Raw genomic sequence first — 6,657 nt, forward strand, 5'->3', positions numbered from 1 at the left:
TGCTAATGGGCTCTGGTGCAGTATTCCAGGTTAGTCTATCCATTTTAGGCCATGTTTATGCATTCTATTCTTAATATACAGACATTTTTAAGCTTGATATAAATTCACACATTTATACAAACACATGTGCAAGTCTACTTTGTTTACTTCTTTTAACATCAATAGTATTGACTGGATACATTGTTACTCAATGCCTGCTCAACTGTTAACAATATATCATAAACATATTTCTGTCACTAGGTACACAGATCTTTTTCTCTTTTAAACTATGTACAAGTTTTTCATAATGTAGACAATGCAACTATGTTTTATTCCTCAGTTTATAAGAAAAATTCAAACAGTGCAAATACATGTGATAGAGCCAGGTGCCCATGGCTCAGACCTGTAATCCTAGCCACTTAAGAGTCTCAGATCTGGGGGCTGAGAAGGTGGCTCAATGGTAGAGCGCTTGCCTTGCATGCATGAGGCCCTGGGTTCGATTCCTCAGCACCACATTAGCAGAAAAAAAAAGCCGGAAGTGGTGCTATGGCTCAAGTGGTAGAGTGCTAGCCTTGAGCTGAAGAGCAGAGGGGCAGCACCCAGGCCCAGAGTTCAGGCCCCATGACCGGACCCCTTCCTACCCCCCCCCCAAAAAAAGAGTGTCAGATCTGGAGGATCTTAGTTTAAGACCAGCCTGGCAGAAAAGTTGCCCAAATCTTATATCCAACATAACCAGCAAAAAAGAGATCTGAAGACATTGCTCAAGTGGTGGAATGCTAGGCTATCTAGTATAAGGCCCCAAGTGCAAAAGAAAGATATGATTCAATCATGTGTGTGCAGGTGTGTGTGTGTGTGTGTGTGTGTGTGTGTGTGTGCAGCGAACTCTGGTAGGTGAAACTAGTTACTGTATTCCCAAAATTATTCTACTTAGTTTTTGTGCATATTTTCATTTAAATTTGAGAGTTAACTTAGTAAATATTTTTATTTATTATTTTTATTGTTACTGTAAAGGTGATATACAGAGAGTTACAGCTGCATAAGCCAGGCAATTGAGTATGTTTCTTTTTGAATAGGATCATCCCTTCCCTTGCTAGCAGATATTATTTTTGAAACCTTATTGATCAGCTCACATTTAATGAGAGTGCTATCAGCATGTAAATAGCAAATTACTCTGTGTACTTACTATTTTCAAGATCACAGGTCTAGAATTTCCATCTTAGTTGAGGAAAATACATGATTAGATTTATATTTGGATTCCTTCATTTTGTTCTTTGTCTTTTACTAAACTTCTTGACATAGTTCAACATGATTCACACCTATAACATTTGAGATAATATGGATATAGTATATCATTATTTTTAATTAGAAATGGGTTTAGGAACATAGTCATTTTCAATGAATGGAGTGCTAAGACAGGTCCTAAACTAAATATTTGTACTATTAGTTTGTTGAGAGCAAACTATTATTTATACCTTAACGTGAGAAAAACTTATTAATCTGGACTTCAGTTTTCTGAGGAGTTTGGGATACTTCAACTTTAGCTGGACTGAAAATTCACTTTTGTCCTACTTAAAAGAAAGGTTTACTTAGCAAATTAATAGTATAAATAGGCAGTGAGCATGTTTAAGCCACTCTGAACACTATTTTTAAAGGCGTGAGCAAATTAATTTTATGCAAATGGTATTGCTAATGCAAGTGCTACTAATCTGCTCATTAAAGCCAGGGGGAGCAAACTTTATTTTGGCAATTAGTTGAAGTTACTATATGTATCAAAAAGCCCAAAGTTGCATTTCTTCTTAAGTGTACTATAAATTTAAGCTTTTCACGGATTCAAGACTTTTCCCCCTGACATGGTATGAAGTCATGAGCTTAGATTTTTGCCTTTGATGATGGTGAGAAGGTTCATTGCTGGAAATTACTAAATAAAGTATTATGGGTAATTTGACTTCAGGGAAAAAGTCCTAGTTCAATTCAGCCCTGTAACTGAAAGATAAAAGCATGTCTTCTAGCTGGGTAAATGCATCTGTCCCTATGGCCAGGACAGACAAGGGAATGAGCAGGAGCTGTCTTTCAAAAGGCAGAGAAGAGTGGCTATTATTTAATAGGACAATGATGTGCACAGATCTATGGTGAAATTTCAGATCCTTCGCTCTGTTCCTGAAACACCACGGTGTCTGATAGTGTGGGGAAGGAGGAACAAGAGCAGGTGGCAAGGATCGATGTGACCTTTCAGGTTATCTACAGAACCCGGAGTGCATTTAAAAGGATGAGGTTGACATTTGTGGTTATGATCATTCATATTCTCGTCATCTGTCCATTGATCTAAGACACTAGTCACATCAATGTCTAGAAGCCCAGTGACAGACGTGACATCTGACTGATAGGCAAAAGGCTCAAGTGAATTTTGCCATTCATTATTATAATTATTGTTGAGTCAATTTTCTTTTCCCCAATGATGGATCTATGGAGTTGGAAGTGAGTTATAGAAAGATATGGCTACTGTGTGTCATGTTGAACTACAGAGAATATTTTGATGTAAACGGTGTCTTCTGTCTCCCATGTGCTTCCTTCTCCATCATTTCCTTATAAAATATTTTTAAGTAATAAAAACTACTCAGTGTTCGGAGTTGAACCAAATATTGTTGAGCCAAATATCCTATATATACTCTCTTTATGTTTCCAAGTAATGTCCTTTTTTTATTGTTGTGGAGTTAATTATTTCCTCTCCCCAAATATAGCAGCTTTAAAAAGTAAATTTCTGGCTGGGGATGTGGCTTAGTGGTAGAGTGCTTACCTAGCATGCATGAAGCCCTGAGTTTGATTCCTCAGTACCACAAACACAGAAAAAGCCAGAATTGATGCTGTGGCTCAAGTGGTAGAATGCTAGCCTTGAGCAGAAGAAGCTCAAAGACAGGGTCCAGGCAATGAGTTCAAGCCCAGGACTGGGTATGGGGGAGAAAGGAAATTTCTTCTTATCCAGTTTCTAGAATCAAAAATTTTGGAGCAATTTATTGGGCCCCAGAGAGGTCAGAAGGCAGCTATAACAGTCCAGGGCTGCTCACAAGGCTGGACTTATGGCCACAGTGTGGGCCACAGTCTCCTCAAGGCTTGCCAGAGGCAGATCTACTTTCAACCTCACTCACATGGTTGTCAGTAGCCTCAGGCTCCCATTCGCTGTTGGTCAAAGGCCCCAGTTCCTTGCCTGGTGAACCTTTCTCTAGGGTAGTGCAATGGGGCAGCTAGGTGGACATAGACTAAGTGAATGGACAAGAGAGGAGGGAGATGGTTGGGTTGGAATCAGTGTCTATAAACTTACCTTAAAAGTGACTGGCATGATTAATGGAAAGTAAATTGGGAGATCTAGCTCATAGTCAAACCAAAGGAGAGAGCTAGTGCCCAAACCTGAATAAAGCAAAGATTACCCTGTTTATTACATGAGAGTAAGTAGATACAGTAGGATTACATTCCTTTCATGCTTTGGGGGAAAGACACATAAGTTATGGAGTCACTGGGTGAGACAGCACAGCTAATTCCCTACAATGGAGAATTTGCCACATGTCATTCTGCAGCTCTCTGTACCTGTAATCACTGGCTTACCTTGGCCTCTCAGATCAGGGCACAGCAGGGCACAGCATTCTCTTCCATGGGTCCCATAAAAGGAATCCTGCTGTCTCCTGAATGGCTGAGTCCATTCTAGCGGCTAAGCCTCAGTCTCAGAGCCATAGCCCACAACTATACAAATCTAATTTAGAGTCAGATACAGCTGGCTTTGTCCATCCATTGGCTTTATTTCTGTGATTTTATTCATGTTTATTAATGTCTCTGACTTTCCTTTTATTTTCCTTCCTATTTCTCAGACTTGAATAAAATTATCTACATTGTAGATTGGTTGAAGATTGAAATAGATTATACAATTTGTGTAAAAATGCTCAGCCTGGTCTGGGAAGGTGATTCAGTGGTAGAGTACTTGCCTTGCATGCATGAGGCCCTGGGTTCGATTCCTCAGCACCACATAAGCAGAAAAAGCTGGAAGTGGTGCTGTGGCTCAAGTGGTAGAGCACTAGCCTTGAGCTGAAGAGCTGAAGGACAGCGCCCAGGCTCAGAGTTCAGGCCCCACGACCGACCAAAAAACCCCAAAACCCTAAAAATGCTCAGCATACCTATTACATGTTCATAAAAATATATATCAATTCATCTATTGTATGTGATACAATATATATATATTATATAATAAGTATGTATATATGCTTAGCATCTAGGTGTTGATCACTAGTTTTTCTTTTTTTGTAGTCTAGGGAACTGAACCCAGAGCCTCATGCTAGGTATATACTCTACAACTTGAGTCATGCCTCCCAGCCCCTTTGTTTTGTATTTTGTTTTGAAGATAGTGTCTCACTAACTTTGCCCAGGCTACCCTCAAAACTCTCGATCCGCCCAACTAAGCCTTCTGAGTAGCTGTGATCAAAAGCAGTCATTCTAGAACACACCCAATGACAGAGAAATTCAGCAGGCAGACAGTATTTTCTTTAGACAGAGAACTTTCCTTTGAGTTCTAAAAGTCAGGGCGTTACCATTATCCATGCTTCAGATCAAAACTTTAAAGATACTCCGCTGGTAGGAAATTTAAATTTGTTTCACCCAACCTTCCCTGAGACATGTGTCTGGTACTGGGTCAGGATAGTGGAAGACTATGGTAGAATTATGGGACACCATATACAGGGATTGTTTTGTATGGATGAGGCTTGATGCAGCTAGGAAATGATTCTTTGTTTCATCTATTTTTGTCTCCTATGTATATCTCTGAGCTGAACACCTTGCAGTGTATACTACTTCAGTTGTGACAGACACACAGGCCCTAGTCCACCTTGTACTCACCCCGTGTCTACACCAGACTACATGTACCCTGGACTCAAGTGTTGTGATCCTTACCAAACCCATAAACTTGATGGTGCAATTTTGCTACCTTTATGTTACAGACCATTCCTAAGACCAGACTTCTAATACTCAAGAGGAAAGGACTTGAGTGGCTATTCCTCCTCAGTACCTCTATTGCATGCACAACATTTTTGGGGAAATATTTGATCACAGAAAGCCTTTAATCATAACTGTTGATAAAAAGAGAGTACATTCTGCATCTTATCTAAAAATAAGAATGCAGCTTCCCATGGCAAAAGTGACCAAAGATGAAGCTGCAAGGTATCTTTGGGCAGCTTATGATCATTGGTTTTCTTTTTGCCCTTGAGCTGATTTCTCAAGAAGAAAGATGATTGGTCTCACTGCCCTCATTTCAACAGACTTCTGGGCAACAGACACCATGTGCCTTTATATGGGACTAGTGTGTTAAATGGTGTCTTCTTCAAATTGTCATGAATATACCATTAAGTAGATTTGCTCAATTGATATTTATAAAACCATTCCTCTGTGGAAAAGCATTGGACTGACATTTTTTACCTCTATTATTTCATACATATATCAATTTTACAAATTATTGTTATCATCACTTTTTCTTTAGATCAGCAAGACAAGCTTAAAGAGATTAACTGATTTGCCCAAAAGTATATAATACTTCTCAGAACCAAGATTAGAACTTAGTTTCTTGAGTCCAGTAAAAAAGCTCTTTCTTTTGATAGGCATGGTTGGCCATATTTTTAAAGGCTTATTATTATTAATTATAATAAGTATCTTTCTGATGACACTTGACACTTTATTCTTCACTCATCTTCCAAGGAAGTACTTTAAAGGATCTCATTGTTTTGTAAGGGAGCAATAGGAACTTCTACTTTTAATTTCAAATCTACTGCCAATTTTCTTACCCAAATTGCCTGCCATTAGAACCCACAAAATTAGCATTCAAGGATGAAATGTTCTCTAGGATTAAAACTGGTCATGGCTGGGAAAAGGAAAACATAACAAACCTTTGACTAACAAACATAATAGGAATTGCATGCAGAAGAGATCTGTAGTGAACCTTATGTTCTACCTCCTCCAGTTGCTGCGAATTAATTTAGTTGTTTCTGAGTTTCACTAAGAAGCGCGATTAAACACTGTTAAAAACTTAAGTTCAGCTATGGTGAATGATGTACCCTCTAATGGTGAGTTACATAGTTAATTTCTGTATCATTTGAAAATGAGCTGGAGATGGCCAACCCAGGAGCAAAATGGTAGGTCCAAGCCACTGGGACTCAACCTTCTACACAATGTGATCATTGCAGCATCTTTAGGATGTGATCATTGACCTGTCCAAGCTGCCAGATAATAACAACCAGCAAAGACACGTTTCAAGGTGTATGATGGGGAAAAAAGAGGACGTAGACTTCATAGTCTTTTGAAAGAGACTTCTTGGCAGTCTTACGTGAGACTGACGCTGATATCACGGTCAGCAAAATTCTGTCACTGAGGAATCTGGAAAATGCAATTTTAAGTAAAGATGACAATGTGTGTAACTAAAAATAAGACTTCTCTTTTCAATTTGAGAGAGAAATGGGGACTATATGATTGGCATCTTGGAGAAATATCTGTCTCAGACATGTAGTTGCTTTTAGATTTTAGGAGTACACAAAAGTATATGTGATGTGATATGGCCAAAAGTTGGCAATTGGGAGGAACCGTTGTTTGTTTGTTGTTTTCTTGAGAAGGGTCTTGCTAAGTAGTCTTAGCTGGCCACAAACTAGTAATACT

The sequence above is a fragment of the Dipodomys spectabilis genome, unplaced genomic scaffold (assembly GCF_019054845.1).
Source record: "Dipodomys spectabilis isolate Male_0828 unplaced genomic scaffold, ASM1905484v1 ptg000069l, whole genome shotgun sequence".
NCBI classification, from domain to species: domain Eukaryota; kingdom Metazoa; phylum Chordata; class Mammalia; order Rodentia; family Heteromyidae; genus Dipodomys; species Dipodomys spectabilis.